General features: G+C 46.6%; 1 long non-coding RNA gene across 3 annotated transcripts in view; it reads right to left on the reverse strand.

Annotated features, from left to right (window-relative positions):
• Positions 1-21,775, reverse strand: part of LOC132006332 (uncharacterized) — a 156,610-nt gene that overhangs the window by 96,172 nt on the left and 38,663 nt on the right. Inside the window, exon 4 of one of the 3 annotated variants that reach the window (XR_009401062.1) lies at positions 8,402-8,487. The exons of 1 other annotated variant lie outside the window; for it this stretch is intronic. This is a non-coding gene — a long non-coding RNA (uncharacterized LOC132006332). Of the gene's footprint in view, positions 1-8,401; positions 8,488-12,498; positions 13,316-21,775 lie in introns of those variants that run through there. One more of the 3 variants, XR_009401063.1, reaches the window with a different exon arrangement.

A 21,775-nucleotide genomic window follows, 5' to 3' on the forward strand; every position in this document is an offset into this window, starting at 1 on the left:
AGATAGAGAATATTCTGTTAACAAGTTTCACGTAAAGAGGAGAATGAAATGAAGAGGATTTGGGGTGGGGTTAGCACCCCAGCTTTGGGGGGAGACAAGGAGTGAAGAAGGGCAGGTGGAGGGAAGCTGGTTAACAGTAAGACAAAACACAGACTACTGTCATGGAGGTCAGGACAGGCATTCTTAAAAACAGCATTGAGATATGATTATCACACTGTTAATGGTATGTATTTAAACTGTATAATTTTATAACTTTGGGACACATGCATATGCCTATGAAACTATCACCCAAATCAAGATAATAAATATATCCTTCAACCTCTAGAGCTTCCTCCTCCACCTTTGTGGTCCTTTCTCCCCCCAGTCACTCTCATCGCCAGGCAACCACTCATCGGTTTTCTATCACTGTACATTAGTTTTCACCTCCTAGAATTTTATGTGAATAGAACCACACAGTACATATACTTTTCTGTCTGATTTCTTTCACTCAGAATAATTATTCTGAGATTCATCCATGTCATCGCAAGTATCCGTTGTTCATTCCTTTTTAGTGCTGAGTACTATTCCACTGTATGGATGTACCACAGTTTGTTTACCCATTCACATGTTGAAGGGAGATTGAGTTTCCAGTTTTTGGCTATTCCAAATAAGGCTGCTGGGAACACTGGAGCACAAGTCCATGCAAGACTTTCGTTAGACACATGCTTTTGTTTCTCTTGGGTAAATACCTAGAGGTAGAATGACTGGATTGTATGGTAAGTATAGGTTTAATTTTTAAGAAACTGGTGGACTATTTAATGAAGTGGCTGTAACATTTTGTATTCCCACCAGCAGTATAAGAGTGTCCCTGCTGCTCCACATCCTTGCCAACACCTAGTGTGATCAGTCGTTTTAATTACAGCCATTATAATGTGGGCAGTGGTATCTCATTGTGATTTTAAATGACATTCACTATTGACAGTGAGCATCTTTTGATCATGGGCCTATTTGCCATCCCTCTATCTTTTTGAAGTATCTTTTTAGCTCTTCTGCCCATTTTTTTTTTTTAATGAGGTTGTTTCTTATTATTGAGTTTTGAGGGTTTAAAACACAGATGTGGGATACAATTGGTCTATTAGATAAATTATTTGCAAATATTTTTGCCAGTCTGTAGCTGACCTATTCATTCCCTTAACAGTGATTTTTGAAGACCAGAAATTCTGAATTTTGATGAATTTCAATTTATCAAGTAGTTCTTTTATGGATTGTGCGTTTATTATAATATCTCAAAAATCTTTACCTAGCCCAAATTCACAAAAGTTTTATCTCATATTTACTTCTAGAAGTTTTATAGTTTTAGGTCTTACATTTACAGCTATCATCCATTTTGAGATAATTTTTGTGTACGGTGTGAGGTAAGGGGCCCAGTTTATTCTTTCACATGAAGATATCCAGTTGTCTAAGCACCATTTGTTGAAAAAATTATCTTTTCTCCACTGAATTGGCTTTAAACCTCTGTCAAAAAATCAGTTTTTGTGTGGGTGTGTCTCTTGTCTTTATGCTCTATTCCACCAATCTTCTGTCTCTCTTTACACCAATATTATAATTAATATAGCTTTATAATAAGTCTTGAAATCAGGTAGTGCTAGTACTTCAACTTTTGTTCTTTTTCAAAGTTATTGTTGCTACACTAGCCCTTTGAATTTCCATATAAATTTGAAAACCTATTTTTTTAATCTGCACCAAAAAGTCTGCTATGATTTTATTAGAATTATGTTGATCTACAGATCAATTTGGAGAAATTACATCCTAAATGGTCTTTGGATCCATGAACATAATATATCATTTTATTTCTTTAGGTCTTTTCTAACTTTACTTAGCATTGTTTTTATAGTTTTCAGTACACAGGTCTGGTCTTTCACATCTTTTTTTCAGATTTATTCCTAAGTATTTCATATTTTTGATGCTATTGCTAATATATTTTTATTTAAATTTCCAACTGTTCATTGCTGGTATATAGAAATACAAATGACTTTGGTATATTGATCCATATTTTTCAAAACTCATCTATTAGTTCTAGTAGCTTTTTGTGGATGCCATCAGATTTTCTACATGGATGATCATGTTGTCTGAGAATAAAGGCACCTGTACTTCTTCCATTCCAATCTAGCTACTTTTCATTTCTTTTTCTTGCCTTATTGCACTCGTTAGAACATCAAGTGCAATGATGATAGAATAGAAATGGTGAGAACAGACATCTTTGACTTGTTCATGATCTCAGGAGGAAAGCATTCGGTCTTCTGACATTATGATGTTAGCTGTAGGTTTTTCATAGATTCTGATTATCAGGTTAAGGAAGCTCCCTTCTATTTCTAGTGTGCTCATCCTTTCCTATCAGGAAAGGATGATGAATTTGGTCAATCCTTTTTCTATATCTATTAAGATGGTCATGTGATTTTTTGGTAGCTTATTAATAGGATAAATTATATTCATTAATTTTTCAAACATTAAACTAAACTTGAGTTCCTGGAATAAACTCCACTTGGTCATAATGTATTATTTTATATATATATATATTGTTGGATTTGACTGGCTTGTGGTTTTCATGTATCATCTTTGGCTGAATACGGTATCAGGGCAATGCTTGACTCAGGGAAAGAGTTGAGAAGTTTTCCACCTTTCCAATTTTCTGGAAGAGTTTAGATAGAATTGAAGCAATTTCTTCCATAAATGTGTCATAAAATTAATCAGTAAAGCCATCTTGCTTGGATTTTTCCTTGTGGGAAGTTGGTTTTTTTTTTTTTTAATTTTATTTATTTATTTGAGAGAGAAAGAGAGAACACTCATGAATGGGGAGAAGGGGCACAGGGAGAGGAAGAAGCTGACTCCCTGCTAAGCAGGGAGCCCAATGTAAGACTCAATCCCAGGACCCTGAGATCATGACCTTAGCCAAAGGCCGACATTTAACCAACTGAGCCATCCAGGTGCCCCTCTTTGTGGGAAGATTTTAACGACAAGTGCAATTGTTTAGTAAATATACAACTATCCAGGTTATCAGTCTCTTATTGTGTAAGATTTTGTGGTTTGTGTCTGTCAAAGAACTTGTTTATTTCAACTAGTTGTTGAATTTATTAACATTAAGTTATATACAATATTCCCTTATTATCCTTTTAATGTAGGTCTTCTGACTAGGAATTATTGCTATTTTGGAGTAGAGAAGTCTGTTGAGGGGGCATACTCTGTGCTTTGTGGGATGTTTAGCAGTGTCCCTGGTCTCTACCTACACTGCATGCCAGTAGCATCCCCCAGCTCCCCAACTGTGATAATAAAAACTGTCTCCAGACATTGCCAAATATCCTTGGGGTGGGGGTTAGAATAATGCCCAGTAGAGAACCAATGTTTAAACATCTGTAGAATCTGCAAGGATGGATTCTCAATCTTGATATTGGTGATGTGCGTTGTCTCTTTTTTACCCTCATCAATCTGTCTAGAGAGTCTTAAATCGATCTTCTCAAAGAAGGCAGGAGGGAGGGAGGGCGGCTGTTTCAGTTGCTGACTTGGCAGAGCCCTTGCTTCAATTCAATTTCATCCCAGCTGGCATCAGTTTTTCACGTTATGCACAGCCACCACGAGGATTATCCCAAATACCGCTCAGAAGGCACGTGACAGAGAGATGAGCCCCAGATGTATATGAAAAATGGTTTGCATGTGTTCTATCAGCAGCTCTACAATGATCTACATTGGTCTGGAATCACTCCTCAGGCCATTTAAGGGCAATTTGTGAGTTACAGCTTATTTTGCTACTGTGGGTGTTGCTGGTCTTGATTATTTCCTTCATGTCTTCCCACCCATCTGTCCTTCCAATCACAGAAACAAAGATGAGCCCATGCGTGGAAAGGGGAGAGGCCACAGATCTCCAGAGGAGCTCGGCAGAACAACCTACTTTGCTCCTGGTCCTGGTCCTGGTTCCAGCACAGAATAAGTTCCCCCTTCATCTCCTCCCATGATCCCGAGCCTTCTCACTCCCCCTCCACTCCCTTGCCAGACTTCTTTTTCTTTTACTGTGGTTTTTGCACAGGCCCCCAGAGGTAGGACCCAGACTCAATTACCACATTGCAACTATACTGAATGGCACATGATTTTAGGCTGTCCCCAAACACTAACTTGCCTACTGTGTCTCTTAGTTTACAGTGAACTCATACTCTTAGGTAAGCATCTTCTGGAAAGGACTCAATGAACACGGTTGTACTTAAGTGACAGTATTTTAATGTGTTACCCCTCCTAGGGGTGTCTGGAGATCACTGAAGTGGGGGCTCTTTTCATCTTTCATGATGTTAGAACAGAAATGGAAGGTCTCTTCTATGAGAAGCAGTTTTCACACTTGGTGGACTTCTGGATTAGACTGTGATTCCCAAAGCAAATGTACAAGAGAACAGAAAATTATTTTCTCTATTCAGAGACCCAAGAGTGAGAAGAAGATAGGCCATGGAATGAGAGAAGAGAGAATTTGAGGGGGAATCCCTGCTTTGAAGTGGGAGGGTCTAAAAGGAGAGGGAGTGAAGTTATAGGAGGCCAGAACTCTAAGATACCCTCAAAGTACTGTGCTTTACACTTCTACATCTTTCTATCAAAGAAATCCAATCATGACAGCAAAAGCAGGCATTTGTGACAGGCTAGTGGAGAAATACTTCGTACACAGCCCTACTTCCCAAGGGCCCTCATAGTAAGCCCTGGTGAGGAACTGCCTGATCCACCCACAGATTGGGAGTCTGAGGTGGGGCCTCAGACTGGGTGGGTTCATGGACCCGGGTCCCTGTTAAGGATGAAGGCTCACAGCCAGGATGCTTAGGACTGTGAGGCCAACTGCCCATCTAAGCATGGGGCCTGGACCAAAACTCCCAGAGCTGTACTGAGGCAAGGAATTCAAGACTCTGTGGGCTAGATTTTTCACCTCCCTAATCCCCTGTCCCTTAAATGAGAAGCGTGAGGGTACATCATCATGAATACTAAGTGCTTAGCAAAGTAGCACGTTGTTAAGTGTTGACGGCTAATATTTTTACTAATCCAGCATCATTTGGGATTGAAATTTCAGGCCCAAGTGGTTTGCTTGATCTTTGTGCCCTGCCATGTGTATTCTTCAGGAGCAAGCATTTGATTGGGTTAATTTGTCACCTTTCCATTTGAAATACAGAATCGCTCTAGATCGTCTGGGATGCAGCCAGGCTCTCCGGGGCCCATCTCAGCACATGGCTGCCTCTGGCTTAGGTATCAATCAGCTGTGGCTGGAAGGATATGTTTATGTCACTTCCCATCTGTGACACTGGCCGTGACAGCTTATGGAGCACGTTTAGGCCCCATCCCTGGGAAGAGAGACAGGAAGAAGCCAGGGGTGTGGCAGGCACTGCGATGCACTAGATGGAACTGAACACTCCGCAAGACAGAATGACGTCATTCGTAACCCAGAAGGGAGAAACGCTATACTAACAAGCCAACCGGAAAATTCTTTCCTTCCTTTCCTCCTCCAAAAAAACATTTATTCAGTCTCCATTTCTACAAAGTGTCCATTTCGATGCTATATTGTAGGGTGCAAATATGACCAAGACATAATTCCAATCCCTGCTCTGGACAAATCTATATTCAAATAGAGGGGGAGAAAAAGCGCTATGATATGAAAGTGCCAAATGCTTTTGTGGGGCAGAGCGGGGGCCGAGGGAGAGGACCCACCTGGGGTGAGAAGATTCGAGGGTCTGAGGCACAGGAGAAGCAGGAGATGATTTCCCCCCTCCCCACCCTGATCCCAGCACACAGCAACTAAGTGGCGATGCTAGGATTTGAACCCAGGCTGTTTGGCCCCCAGCCCACCTGCTTACGGTCGGCTAAAGGATATGGCAGGAGAAGAGGAAGCGTAGAAAACAGGATCAGAAAGATCAGGTAGGATCAGAACTTGGAAGGCCTTGGACGCTGGGCCGAGGGGTCAGATTTTACTCTGCCTATAATCAGAAACTTGGAAGCAAATCTGGAAGATTCTTCTGGTAGAGGCATGAAGAGGCTAGAGGCGAAACAGGGAGAAGGTGCCCTGTTAGAAGGCCTTGTGAGCATCAGGTGACACGGAAGCAAAGGTGGGACCTAAGGGAGAGGCAGTGGGAGGGGGAAGACAGAGACGAAAATCCAGCCCATGATTGCACGGACGATGTAGGACTTGGTGGCTGTGGCCTGGGGGCCAGTCAGTTCCACGCAGGTGAGATCACTGTCATGCAAACTAATCTTCAGCTCACAGTTTGGACGCCATTCTATAATTTCCAGAAAGGCAGGCACTCCGGGGCTGGAGATCTGTTTCTGATGAGACAGCACCCCACCTCTGGTGAAAGAATGTGGCTCTGGCCAACAAGGCTCCCCCCGAGACCAGATCTTCAGCTGCCCCTGTGCTTGTAGACTCTAGAATGACGACAAATTCCAACTGCAGGGATCTGGGGGAGCTTAGGCCACAGACGCCCGTAGTAACGAGAAAGTGCTGGGCGTCTCCGGTATACCAGCTCGTAGGTTTGCTGCAGACTGCGTTTGCAACAGGAAGGTTGGGACACACCGGCCTCTGTGCCCCCAGGCAGATGTGCCTGAGCAAAGACGGCCGATATTACAGGTACTTTCATCACTTCACAACTGAACCGCCAGGAGTTTGCCTGCGGCTTCTAAAGGACCAAGAATTACTTTCAGGAAACTGAGACTGCCCAACGTGTCGGTGAGGTGTTCAGTGGGAGATGAGGAGGGGTGAGGGGAGAAGGAGAAAACACCCGAAGATGCTGCCCGTTCACACCTACAGGAGAGAATGTGACACCGCTCCCAGGAACGAGGAGGTTTGGAAGCTCACTTAATGGGTGACAATAGGCCCCTGCAGGGGAGAACTGATGCAGAGGCCCAGGGGTCCAAGCTGGGGAGCTGGGCGCTGTCACCATCAAGGGATCACTGAAGCTGGGACTTTCCCAGGAGACAAGGCCCGGGAGAGATCCTCAGAGGGATGCTGACGGCACGACACTGTCCCCAAGTAGCTCAAGCCAGATGAAGACCTAGCACATCTCCCACGTGAAAAGATAAAAAAGACAGACTGACAGACACCAAGGCTCCTTGGTAGATGCCTGGGTTGGTTCACCAGGGCCACCATAACACATGCCACACTTGGGGGGCTTACACGACAGAAAGCAGTTCTCTCACAGTGCTGGAAGGTCCAAGAGCAAGATGTCAGCTTGGTCAGCTTAACACCCACATATTTTCTGGTACAAAGGAGAGGCCCTATCTCTTGTGCTCTCGTCCTTTTTTCCAAAGGAAGGGGTTTCCCTTGAAGTAACTGTTCTACATGACTGTAGAAGACTACCCTAGAGTCTCCCTCTTTTTAACTATATATATATTTTTTCCTACATACGTTTAAGATGCACCTAGCTGGAAACAGCCATTTCTTTCCTTACACAAAGCCTAAATATGATACAGCTTACTTACCTAAGCTATTTTTTAATTATCTTTCCTCTTTAGAATCTAGATATCACATCACTGAAAGGCAGGGCAGCTGCCACGGTAAGAGCAGGTGTTTGTATTTGCAAGAGCTGAGCCGAAGACCCACGCCACCAAGTGACGTGGACACTGTGGTGTACAAGTGCAGGGCGAGAGCGTATTTGTGCTAGAAGTCTCCGCTGCTTGTTCCAAACCCTCTCTGTTCCATGCTGCGTTGCAGTTTCTGCATAGTCCTTCTTGCTACTGCCGCATTCTGCGATTTGCTTGTTTGCATGTTTATGGCTGCCTCCCCCTCTAGGGTGTAAACTCTAGGACAGCAATGCCCTTCTTGCTTGTCCTGCTCCTTGGACACATGGTAGGTGCTCAGTTAATGTGTCTTGGATGAATGAATGTCTAAACCAACACTCCCTTTGGTGCATCATGATCCCTTTAGATGTTTGTTCAAAGTGCAGGCTCTTGGCCTTGTCCAAACCCTGAAATCAGAATCTCTGGTATGGGGGAGGGGGGCACCCAGGACATAGCATCGCTCGTTCCAGCCTGACCTGAGTCCAGAGAACTCTAAAGGAGCATAGGGTGTAGCTGGGTGTCCATTCCTCAGCAAATTCACTCTCTAATTGGCAAGCAAGTAGCCAATGATTCTAGAAAATGCATCACTATGTGCTCTGGGGTGGGGTGCCCATTCCAGGTGTAGAGGAATTTTATCAAGGAGTTGGGGAGAGTCTATCTGGCTCATGTGGTTAAAGAAGCTTTCTGGCAAGATACGGTTCTGAGAAAAGACACAGAAGGTGTAGAAGGAGTAGACCAGCTGGCTTTACGAAGACTTTGAGGTTGTTTATGAGGTTGGCAAAGTTGTACAAACCCAGAGAGGCCTGGTACCTACCGCTCTCCAAGTGAGAAGGACCACCATGGAGGAAAAGGAGGGGCAGGAGCTCTCATCTTGCCTGAGTGATGGACTAATTGCGGAGCTGGGGGCACACCATGGCTTCTCTCTGAGCTTTAATTTCTTGGCTGAGAAAAGAGGGAGAATAATTTACGTCAGCCTCTCCCGTAGGCCTGGGGTAAGGGGGAAGGGGCAGAAGTAGCTGGGATAATGGTTGGGATACCAAGGAACAAGGGGAAAAGGCTCTCGTTACTAGGACCTCTATGATTTGGCAGCACATAATTACCAGTTCCTCCGTATCCCAGCACCATGAAGCGTCTGGAAGCTATGAATTCTCTGTGGGCACTTTACCTTCAAACCCACCAAGTCTTTTTTTTTTTTTTTTTTGGTAAGATTTTATTTATTTATTTGACAGACAGAGATCACAAGTAGGCAGAGAGGCAGACAGAGAGAGGAGGGGAAGCAGGCTCCCTGCTGAGCAGAGAGCCTGATATGGGGCTCAATCCCAGGACCCTGAGATCATGACCTGAGCCGAAGGCAGAGGCTTTAACCCACTGAGTCATCCAGGTGCCCCAGAAACCCACCAGGTCTTGCAGCAACTAAAACCCAGTTTCCACGGTTTGATTTTCCATGCTTCAGCTTGCATATTCACTATGTGCTTAAATTCCTGCATCTCCTTCCAAGTGGCTCCTAACCCATGCTTGGGGTTGCCCTGGCTTGCAGAAAAGGGTCCCTAGAATGTGTGTTCTGACTTAAGCCACAGAAAAATGGAACCTATGACACACTTTATTATTTTTTTAAAAGATTTTATTCATTTTACATGAGAGAGAGAGAGAGAGAGAGGGAGAGAGCACGAGCTGGGGGCGAGCGGCAGAGACAGAGGGAAAAGCAGACGGCTCTGAGCTGGGAACTGATGCGGGGCTCGATCCCAGGACTCTGGGATCCCGGCATGAGAGGAAAAGCTTAACCCACTAAGCCACCCAGGTGCCCCCATATGACACACTTTAAAATCAAACTTTCTCATATTTGGAGCCCCCCAGGTTGCATCAGAATGGCCTTCTGCAACGAGCCCAGTTCTGTGTTTCCTCCAGCAAGGGTGCTGGGGGTGATGGAGACCCCGACTCTTCCTCGGGCATCAGATCTAGTTCTCGGGAACAAGTATTAAATCTGATCAGCACAGTGAGTCAAACATGCTTCACTGGGTGTCTCTGATCCCACAAGCCTTTGTGTAAAAAGGAAATTACAATTCTCCTCTAACACCAAGATGTGGATGTCGTGGGTTCACACCAGGATTCTTGCTGGAATTTCGAAGAATTCCCAAGGGCGCTGCCTCCCGCTCTTCTAGGACAGATCACTTTGCTTTTGCTGCCCTGTTTTCCCTCTGAGGTGCTGCTGTGATGCAGTCTGGGATCTCTACAGTCTCATGAGATAGTTGCCCCCCCACCCCATCCTTGGCGGGTGGCCGCCAGTGCCAGCTGCCATCAGCCTCCTCACATTCCCCACTGCTCAAAGATGGTGCATTGCCTGTCAACTGAGTGTCACTGGGGACAACTGAGGCACCACTCAGGGGGTGACAGGGCCACACGACCAGAAGGGCACCCAGCCCATGCTCAGTCACCCTCGCGGTCACCCACACAGCCATCCATGGGCTTCCTTGGGGCACAGGGCACTATGGGAGCACCTGCCATCCAGCCGTGAGGCTCCCCAGGTGGCTTTGCCCCTTGTCATTAAGGCCTCATAAGCCCCAGAGAGAAAAGTCCTACTTCTCCTAGTTTCTGTCCTCCTCTTCCCTCCCTACTCTGGAATTAAACTCTTTTCAGGAAGATGAATGTTTGTTTACTCAGAGGAAAACACCCATCGCCACCCATGGGGCCTGGTGACCACCAGTCGGCACCTGTCCCTAGAGTCACAGATGGCCCATTCCTCAGAGCTCAGCCCACTGTGACTCCAATGCCGGCAAGAAATCAGCCCAGGAGGGCAAATTCTGTGTCATTCCCCTCACAGGAGGTAGCCTGGGTACTCAGGTTCAGTAGACGGGGTAGAGCGGGGTCGCCCCAAGCAGAGGTGGTGGGGGTCGGGGGGACGAAGAGGTGAGACTTAGTGGGGCCCGAGTTTCAGCTGCAGAGGTTGACGAAGGTTTGGAGTTGGTTGGCGGTGATGGTTGCACAACAGTGTGAATGAGTATCGAGCTGGGCTTTCTTTCAAGGGTTGTGACAATGCATTTTCTGTTAGGTTTATTTTCCCATAAAAACAGAAAGAATCAGCCCAGGTCACACTATGCGGGGCTGGACAGCTCTTGCCAGCAGCTTGCTCCGGCGCAAGCGACGCGGGGACAGGGCCCTCCAGCCAAGTTCAGCCCTCCTGAGAGCATGTTTGCCTGGAGAGGTTCACAAACATTTCCCAAGAGCGATCTACTTTTCTGCTCAGGCTAAATTCACATTTGAGGAGAAAAAAAAAATTCTTCTAACTCTGCAGGGGTGCAGTGGGCTGGTACAGACTGGCCTCAGGGGGTCAGGATCAAGCACGCGCTCAACTCGCTGACCTAAAGCTCCTTCCTGGCCTGTTTGCTCAAAACAAGGAGTCTCTCCGGGGGCCTTGGGAGCTTCCACCTCCCCCAGGCAGAAAACTGCTGGCAACTTCTCAGCGGCAAGGGGTAAAACACGAAGTTCTAAAAGCCGTGGGTTGTACATGGATGGCTAGACCGGCGGGCACCTTCCCAGCTGTGTGCTTGGAAGAGATCAATCTTGAGTCCAAAGAACGTTTTGTCTTTGCTCCGGCTAAGCTGCCCCCCACTGCCGGGTCCTCCAGCCTTCAGCAGCATTCTGGTGGAAGGGTTTGGGTAACCTGACACGAAGTCAACAGTTGCCAACCTCCCACACTGGGAAAGGCCGGGGTCGTGTTCCTCCTGGCTGGAGGCCTTTCACAGATGGGAAATGCTCGCTGTGGGACAGATCACTCTTCTCCACTCAGGCACACTTCAAACACAGGGACGGGGCCGGGACGTTGAGTAGGAGAAGGAAACAGAACCACTTGACGTGCATCAGTGAGAGCCCAGAAGGAGAAATCCCCGCTGTGGTTTACAGACCCTCCACATACTGCTCTTGGGCCTGAGAATGGCGCCCCCCTCCGCCGCCCTCACCCCCCATCGGCTCTCAGCGAGCCTCAGTAGGGTTCTGGGCTTCAACACACTTCCCGAAGATAAAGAATTCTAAGAAGTCACTATGAATTGTGCTAAGGGGGTCATCGACACCATCTGAGCATGTGTTAGGATGGGATTTTCTTTTCTAAGGTTTTATTTGTTTGAGAGAGAGCGTGCACACAAGCACAGAGGAGGGGCAGAGGGAGAGGGAGAAGCAGACTCCCTGCTGAGCAGGGAATCCCACGAGGGACTTGATCCCAGGACCCCGGGATCATGACCTGTGATGAAGGCAGACAATCGACTGAGCCCTAGGATGAGATTTTCTAAAGCAGAAAAAATATCCTAGCTGTATCCAAGTCAATAGATTTTGTTTACCACTATTAAACATATTTTCTGCTGCCCCAACTTTCTGAGAAGTTAGTTTGAACAGAAACGAGTCTTCTTGTTATGCTTTTCGGCCGCCCCACATCTAAGTGTCTACGTTTCAGGAATCCCCCCACCTTCCTCAGACAAAGCTTGCCTTGTGCTCTCAAGGAAGAAAATGCCAGAGGCTCACCTTCCCAGACTCCCTTGCAGCTCAGGCAGTGACACACACCCTGCCTGTCAGGGTCCCAGCCCAGGCTTTCCACTGGAAGCTACTGACGAGAGAAGGCAGGGGCAAGACAGGACGCATTTCAATGCCAGATGGTGGCTGCCGTACGAGTTCTAGAAACACTTCCAGTGGCTAGTCTCTGGTCCCTGTAGGGACATGAGAGGCTCTGGGCTATGATTTTGGTGGTTGTTTCTGGCCACATGGTTCCCAAGCCTAACTGTCTGGTCCTTCTGGAAATTCTGTCAACTACCTGATATCCTTTCTCCTGTAGCTTCTTTCTTGTTAAGTAAACCTGAGTTGGTTCCTATTGCTCAAAACTAAAATTCCCAAATGAAAGTCTCCTACTTGCATTATACCCAGCACCATGTATGGGAGAAATAGTATTTATTTTAGATTAAACCCTGATCTTGCAAAAAACAAAAAACAAACATACTAGTGTGCTTTCCCGTAATTTCTAGCTCTCTACAAACATCAGCAGTAAGTTCTTACTACCTAAAGTACAGTCTTCCTGGAGGAGGCAGAGGAATAGACATTGTAAAGAATTTGCTGTATACCAAGTCTTTCCCAATGGGCTGAAGAATCAATGCCCCAGCTAAATGGATACCTAAAATTCAGGCAGTGCCAGGCTTCAGGAAGAGTCCAGACCACGGCATACAGGTCTCAGAAGACAGGCTCAAGGAGGAAGAGGCCCCCTGGGACTCCCCCATCTCCTCCACCCATCCTTCCTCACTGTTCCTCATGCTGGCAGGCCCAGGCTGGGTCCAGGAGGGTCCTTGGCTTCGCAAAGGATGGAAATCAGATGCAAGCCAGCAGAGCTGACTGAAGATGGATATATATATAGAGAGAGAGATGGATGGATCATCCAGGAGACTCAGAAAGGAAAGAGCATGGAGCTCTTCTTTGCTTGGGGCCTGGGGTTTTTATTGGCGATTGTAGTCTGGTGCGCGTGTCCACTTAGGTATCCAGGAACTGGTCAGAACCAGGATAGGGTCCAGGGATCCTTCATAAGTCACTCATTCCCAGCACTCATGGGTCTTGGTGTTAAGGTCTTTGGAGTCAGTGTTGCCACCACCCTGCCTAGTCACTCCTTTGTTGTGACCTACCGTGCTGGAACACTCCGAAGATAGCGTGATCTCTTTGTCCCTTACAAGGAGGACATATGCCATCTGCATTACAAGGCACTTGCGGAGTGGGGCAGGATGCAGGCCCTATCAAGGGCAGACTCCTGAAAGGGGCAAAGGAAAACAAAACAAAACAAGAACAAGAACAAAACAAAAATGGCAGTCTGTTCAGTTTGCTGGTGCCATTCCCAGGACTCTGTTACCCATCCGTGGACGGACAGGGGTGGGGCGGACAGGTACGCTGAACTTGGATTCAAAAGGCTCTCCCTGCACAGGGCTATTCCTCAGCTGGGAGCTGGCGCCCGAGACTGGGCCATGCTTATGGTCCCGTGGACCCTCAGTTTCCCCACTGGTAAAACAGGTGAGAGATGTGAACGAAGTTAGCTTGTTCTGAAATCCTCACCCAACAGCCAGTATGGGATGGGGAAGAAGTTTTGTTTTTCACGGGAATGAGTAAACACCCCCTAAAAATGTAACGAGTTCTTCATAAAGCGAATTTATTTCTGTTAACACACTAAGTTATATTTTGTTATAATTCACTTTAGTGTGATGTCGTGGGGATGATAGTGAATAACAGGTGCTTTAATTTCTTTATCTGAGTGAAGAACGAATTGGCAAATTCTATATTGGTCTTTTGAATCCTTTTGTGGAATTTTATCAAAATTCCACAAAATTGTGAAATTCCGAAATCTGGAAACTGTTAGATGATCTACATTCTAAGTTCCCTGGGTCTGCTCTAAACTTCTTGGTATCTATAGCTTTGATCCACTGGAACTACCTGGAGAATATGAAGAGAGCTGAGAGTCAGATTTTTGATCTAACATTAAAAACTGTGCATAAGGGCGCCTGGGTGGCTCAGTGGGTTAAGCCACTGCCTTCGGCTCAGGTCATGATCTCAGGGTCCTGGGATCAAGTCCCGCATCGGGCTCTCTGCTCAGCAGGGAGCCTGCTTCCTCCTCTCTCTCTGCCTGCCTCTCTGCCTACTTGTGATCTCTCTCTGTCAAATAAATAAATAAAATCTTTAAAAAAAACTGTGCATAATGCTTAAATAATATATTCTCATAGCATTGACTGAATTTAACTGAATTTTAACAGAATCTAACGGTTTCTTATAAACGGATTATAGCACTGCCTGCCTGCCTCCCTTTCGTCCCTGGTGATGGTTAACTCTGGCTTTAGCTAGCTACCCACGGTCTTTCAGAAAACCTTGAACAAAGGAAATTACCCTCACCTTTTACCTAGATAGCAGTCAGCATTTGCACCATTACCAAGCCTTGGAAGCATCCCAGGCTTGCCGCACAGCCAGAGCTGAGCTCCTGTTCAGCACGTGTCATCTGACTTCATTTCAGAGATAGCTGGGAGGTAATTTAACTGGCAGGACCCTAAGCAGATGAGTTTGTGCTTGTAGAACAGTAGACTATTTCAGAGTCTCCATCTGTGAGTTGCTTATTATGTTTATTTCCATTTACCACGTAAGGGCCCTACTGGGCCCGGAGAAAGGGCAGGAATCTTAATCTATGCTAACATTTAAATATCACTATACTGACAATATGAAGCTTTATTTTTTTTTAAGCTCCATTAATTAGTTTCTTTTTGCCTGAGAATCTCAATTTCCACTCAATGTATATGATCCAGACTCTTCCTGAGTTCTACTCTAAACTAGGTTTTGTTTTTTTTGTTTGTTTTTTAAATTTTAAAGATTATTCATTTATTTGACAGACAGAGATCACAGGCAGAGAGGCAGGCAGAGAGAAAGGGGAAGCAGGCTCCCCACTGAGCAGAGAGCCCCATGCGGGGCTTGATTCCAGGACCCTGAGATCATGACCTGAGCAGAAGGCAGAGGCTTAACCCACTGAGCCACCCAGGTGCCCCATTTGAACTAGGTTTTTATGAAACTCTCCCTTTTATTCAGGACTTATTTCAATCTGTGATGGGACATATATTACATATATTTATTTGTGTGATTATTTGAATAAGAGCTGTCACTCCCTCTGGGTGCAAAATGCTAAGAGACCCAGGATCAGGTGTATCATTATGCGCCCAGCAAGCCGCAGGCTCTTGAGAACAATGTTTCCTGGTTGCAGGATGACGTTCAGGGCACTTGTTCCTGTTTAAGGACAAGCTGTCAAAAAGTACTGGCTCTTTCTCAACAACCAGCCTTCTGCTGCTGTGTGCCTTCAAGTCTAATGGCTTGACATTCATACTAAAACCAAATCAAGGTGCTGATACAAACCATTTGGAACTTGCATAAAATCAATAGACAATCCTCCCTTGCTTTTTCTGAAACCTTTTTTCCAGACTGTTCACCTGTTCAGATAGTTCTACATCTGGCCTAGTTTACAGCAGAAGGTGATGAAGTTTGGGGTTGGGCTTTTTTCTCTTCTATCTGTGACAGAATCTGCCAGAAGCCATGACCACAGGGACTCACCCAAGTTGGCTCTTTACAGAACCACCGGCTGGAAGAGGTGCCTCTCTCGTTCTGCAAGCAGAAGCAGCCCCGCCCCAGGGACAGAGCAGGTTCTGGAAACAGGGTAAAGGTTATCCCAGGGCAGTGAGGAGGGAGATGCTAAACCAAGTCCTGGCACCAGCTCAGTCCGAGCAGGTGCAGGGACTGTACAAGCTGAAGGAGATGATTTCTAGAGCCAAGAACCTTGGCCTCCAGGTCATAAGCATCTCAGGGTTGGCCATGACTCAGACTGGAACTTAGTTTTCCTTCAAGTTCTGATGCAAGGAGCCCATTCCTGAACCCAAGGCAGGGAAACTGCACAGGGGTGGCCCTGGCCAAGTACCCTCTCCTTAGCTAGCTGTCTTGCTCCCCCATGTCTGTGTCTCAGGGCAGTACGGAGCCAGACTCACCCTCTAACCTTGAAACCCGTGAAGGCGCCTGGGGTCACCTTGGTGACATGACATCGCTTATGGGACTTGGGAATATCTTCCTTGTCCCTCTGAACATTTTCCAAGCCCAGCACCTCCCACCCTGTCTTTCCCCCACTACTGATGGCGTTCAGCGCACAGGCTAAACAGGGGGGTAGTCTGATTCCCTTTGCCCTTGGTGGTCGTGAGGGAGAGGGGAACTGACCCTGGGTTCTCCCCTGCCTCGCCCCCCTCTAAGGGGCACTTGTCAATGCTCTATCCCTTCCCCTGTTTGTCACAGAGAAAACTCAGATGTTTGGGACTTCTTCAGTGCCCCCTAGTCTGGAGCAGACCCCGCCGGGGTTCCACACAGCGTTCCACTTCAGCATCTCTCTTCCGACCAGCTCCCCCTGCGGGACTCTGGATTTCTGTCACGGATGCAGAGATTTCCTCTGTGGTCCAGGGCCAGGACCACTTGCCCCTCACCCATGCCCACGTGTGTCGGTGGCCATGCCCCCACGCAGCCCTTCCTCTGCGTGCCCCTCTCCGCCATCCTCTCCCTGCACTGCGACACTGGCCAGGCCTCTGGGACCTAGTGAGCCCCCATCTCTAGCACGTCCTGAAAGGGCTCAGCTTCTTGCCTCTCTATTCTTGAACCCAGTAGATTAAAAACTGCTAGGTTTTAAAATTAAAAACCATGGGTTGCACCTACAGGGTGTCCCAGGGGACTTGCTAGAACTCGGGAGACCGGGGCTTGATGCAGCCCTGGTATAATGCATCATTATTCAGAGGTGGCCCTGGAGTATGTGCCTTCCAGCTGAAATCCCCATGTCTGACCACGTTCTGAGTTCGAGGTGCTAATCCATCCGGGACAGCATGGTGACAGCACACTCGGAGCTGCACACACCTTGGGTTCAGATCCCAGGGTGATCACTTACTGGTTTTGCGACCTTTAAAACATGACTTAACTTCCCGGTGCCTCTGTTTCTTCCCCCACAAAATGGGGTCAGTGTGACAATTAAAACTCACGACACATGCAAAGCATCGGAACCAGCAGTAAGTACCCCTTAAAGGTAAGATGTCCTCTCCCAGTACGTCAGCCATACATGGAATTTCATTCCAAAATACTCTTTTCACTAAGTCCTTTTCTTTACTCAAAATTACCCGATGCTTACTTCCAAAGGGTAGAGTTTGGAAACCAGGGAAAAAGCAACTTTATGGTGGAGAATCTGACAAACTGTATCTTGACCACAATGGGGTGCCTGGGTGGCTCAGTGGGTTAAAGCCTCTGCCTTCAGCTCAGGTCATGATCTCAGAGTCCTGGGATCGAGTCCCGCATCGGGCTCTCTGCTCAGTAGGGAGCCTGCTTCCTCCTCTCTCTCTGCCTGCCTCTCTGCCTACTTGTGATCTTCCTCTCTGTCAAATAAATAAATAAAAATTTTTTAAAAAAATCCTGCAAGAGAAAAAGGACATTAGGGGAACTCTGAGTAAAGAATGGACTTCAGTTTATAGCATTGTATCAATATCGGCTCACTAGTTGCGGTAAACATGCTGTAGTAATAGAAGATCTTAACATCAGAGGAAACTGGGTGAGGGATATGTGGGAACTCTTTGTATTATCTGTACAACCCTTTGGTAAATCTAAAACTATTCTAAAATAAAAAGGTTATTTAGTAAAAAAGAGAAATCCCAACAACTCCCACCATCTACACCACCCACTTCCTACTGGGACACCCAACCTACCTCCTCGCATCTCAGTGGGAACCCTCCCACTCGACCTGGTGGGTCTTCCAGACCTCACCACCCCGTCCCAGCAAGCCTTCTGCTCTGAAACCCACATGCTCAGCTCTGCCTCCCCCCACCTTCCTTCCAAACTCGAGATCCTGCCAGGCCGTTGGGGTGGAGGGACCCTTCTTCCACAGTTTTCCAGCCCTGACGCCTCAGACATCCCGATAGTGCCCTCTTCTGAATTCTTATACTCATTCCTTCCTTCTCTCCCTTTGGATTCGCATTTTGTCGGTCAATGTCATTGACTCCATCCCCCCCCCCCCAGCAAAGCATAAACCACCCGAGGGCATTTCTGTGTGTCCCCACAGCACTTCTCCTGTTCCTCCCATTCTCCAGATCTCTTTCCTGCACCTAAGAGAGGCTTCGCAAACTGTGGTAAAACGTACACAGCATGAAATTTAGCATTTTAGCCATTTTTAAGTACATGGTCCTGTGGCATTAAGGACATTCACGTTGTTGTGCAACAATCGGCACCATCCACCTCCAGAACTTGTCCATCTCCTCAAACCGAAACCCCATTCCATTAGACATGAGCTCCACATCTCCCTCCAGCACCCCTCCCCCAGGCCCCCAGGCACCTACCATTCTGCTTTTGTCTCTATGAAGTTGACTGCTTGACCTCATAGAAGTGCCATCATACAGTCTTTGTCTTTTGTGACTAGCTTACTTCACTCAGCATGTCTTTGAGATAAATTCACGACGTAGCATGTGTCAGAATTTCTTTCCTTTTCCAGGCTGAGTAGTATTATGTTGTATGTACACACCACCAAAACAAACAAACAAACAAAACACCTCTTTTTTAAACTGCCTAGAAGAACTACGGCTATCACAGGAAGACTCTAAGGAGATCATGGGTGGAAATACACCAGACCCAACTCTTGGGTTCATCAACCTCTGCCTGCTCAAGACCACTTGGGGCAGAGTAACTGTGATGGATGAATGTTTGCATTCTATCCTAGCCCCCAAGTTCATGGTATCAGGAGGTAGGACCTCTGGGAGGTGATTAAGTCATGAGGGTGGGGCCTTATGAATGGGGTTAGTCCCCTTTTAAAAGGGACACCAGGGAACTGTCTTGCCCTCTCTCCCATGTGATGATACAATAAGAAATGGGTCATCTGCCACCCAGGAGAGGGCCCTCCACAGAACGTGACCATGTTGACACCCTGGTCTCAGACTTCCAGCTGTACACAACAAATTCCTGTCGTATACAAGCTCTGCGGTCTGGGGAGATTTGCTACAGCAGCTCAAACCAAGGATGACACAGCCACAGTCAGCCTCCAGCCCACTCCTCTACCTCAGTCTGCACTAGGCAAGTGGGGGCCTTTGTGTGGAGTTTGCTAACATCCATTTACAGACATGAATGGGGAGTCTGGGTGACTCCATTAGGTTAAGTGTCTGACTTTTGATCTCAACTTGGGTCTTGAGCTCGGGGTCATGAGTTCAAGTCCACATCGCACTCCATGCTGGGCATGGAGCCCACTTAAAAAAATGATTAAATAAAGTGAAAACCACCAGTATCACAAATGAGATCCCATACCTATCAGACCTTACGTGGATTCTTGGATAAAGGTAGCCACTGTGTCCACATCTTGTCATCCTCTTCATGTAATTATAAACCTGCTCTTAGCCCCAAACAACTGGATCAACTGTTCTTCCCACTGGCCCCAGGCCACAGCAATTTGCAGCTGACTGACCAAAAGTCAACCATCAGTCCGTGCTGTTCTCTCCCCCTGAATGCCTCATTTACTCTAACAGTGTTGCTGCTGTCCTGGGTTAACAGAAGCTGACATTTGCTCATCTTGGTCAGAGTAAATGAGGGTAACCACCTTAAGGATAACTCCTGAGAGATCTGTGACTTAATCCAATTAAGGCTGGTTTCTTGCCCTTGTCGGGCAAGTAGCTCTCCCGCATGGCGACCTCCACAGAGTGACTCGGGGCCACCTTCTTTCTTGGGATGTCACTACAGCACACACCTTTCCTCCACTGTGGGGGGAACAGAGAGAGCAGAAAAGCCACCCCTGTCTGAACAGTCTCAGACTGGAGATGACATCTCGCATCTGTTTAGAGTCACGTGACACCACCTAGCTGCCAGAGGCGAAAACCCCTTCCTGAGTGTCCAGGAGAAGGACATCACAGAGCATGGTCTCTGCAACAGGATCGTAATGGATACCTCGAGCTCAGTGACCCTCTCTGAGACCGGAAAGGTCTTTGGCTAATTCTCTGCAGACCCTACAACAGAGATTTGCCCAGAAAATTCTGTTGTCAGGCTTCACGGTAATAATAGTCATCATTTACTGCATGCTTACTCAACATCAGATATCAAGCCAAATGTTTTATGGGCATCATTTCATTCCATTCTCTTGGCCACTTTATCAACAAATATAATCACTTTTTTAAAAAAATTTTTATGTATTTGAGAAAGAGAGAGGGTGTGTGAGTGAAAGAGAGAGCTCGAGCAGGGGGAGGGATAGAGAGAGAGGGAGAAACCGACTCCCTGCTAAGCAGGGAGCCCAACATGGGTCTCCATCCCAGGACCCGGAACCATGACCTGAGCCGAAGGCAGATGCTCAACAGACTGAGCCACCCAGGAATCCCTAATTATTCTTATTTTACAGATTAAAAATACTTCTGATTCCCTGAGTTGGTTATCTAGAGTTGCCATAACAAAGCACCACAGACCAGGGGGCTTAAGCCACTGACATTTATTTCTCATAGCTCTGGAGGCTGGAAGTCTGAGATCCGGTGTCAGCAGAATTCATTTCTTCTGAGGCTTGTCTCCTTAGCTTCGAGATGGTTCCCTTCTCCCTGGGTCTTCACATGTTCTCTTCTCTCTGTGTGTATATACTTGGGTCCTGATTTCTTCTTATTATAAGGACACTGGTCACACTGGCATGGAGCTCACCTTAAAGACCTTGTTTTAACTCCGTTTCCTCTTGGAAGAGTTCATCCCCAATGACATTAAGACTTCAACATATAAATTTTGGGGGAAACACAGGTCAGCCTATAACATCTCCCAACTTTTCTTTTGTGAACTTATCCCATAAAAGTAGTTAAGAATGTGTGTGAAGATTTCACCATTAGTTGCTTATTGTTTAGAACCTTGCTTCTAATAACAAAAATAACTTTTAGGAATGAATTCAGCAGCAACGGACAGAAAACCCAACTTCAAACTGCTTAAAGCTACCCAAGAGCTTGGGTGTAGGTAATTATTGGTATTGATCACCAGCTCTCTGAAAATTTTTTGCTGTTCTCTCACACTTGTCCCCTCATGGTCACATAATGGCTGCATGTTTTTGTTTAGGTATTAAGAACATGGAAAGAAGGATGGCATTTTCTGCCTCTTTCTATGAGGAAAAAAAATTTTTCCAGAAATCTCCACAGAAAATTTTCCCTAATGTCTCATGGATTGAAACTGGGTCCTTAATCTGGTGGCAGGTGAACAACTGGGAAGTAGAGAAGTTTAGGGTGAGTTTTAGGTTGTATAAAGCTCTGAGGTACCAGGTGGGAGAGAAGGAAAATCTGTATAGGGGTCACTGAGGCTCTATGTCAAAGATTAACGTTACTAGAACATTCTGGGTGGATCAGGACTGCTGCAATTCATGACTGCTCCAGTCCAGTCAGGACTGGTGATGTGGGCTCCGCAAGTGGATCCAATAGTTCTTTGGAGAATGGCTGACCCTTACCTAGGGGTGGCTCAGGCAGCCCTCCCTTCCAGACTTAGCACACATTTTTGGAAGCAAGGGTAAATTTATGAGTGTGGCTAAATTTATGGGAATGTGGTACTCTAGGATTCAAACCACTTTTCTGTAACGATACTCCAGCCAGCAAGAGAATAAGGCCTGCAGATCACCCGGGTGACCAGCTACGCTCTCCAACAGCCTCTCCATCTTGTGTCTAGAATAAGAATCAAGGCTTCTGGCCCC

Source organism: Mustela nigripes, chromosome 18 (genome assembly GCF_022355385.1).
Source record: "Mustela nigripes isolate SB6536 chromosome 18, MUSNIG.SB6536, whole genome shotgun sequence".
In the NCBI taxonomy this organism is placed as follows: Eukaryota; Metazoa; Chordata; class Mammalia; order Carnivora; family Mustelidae; genus Mustela; species Mustela nigripes.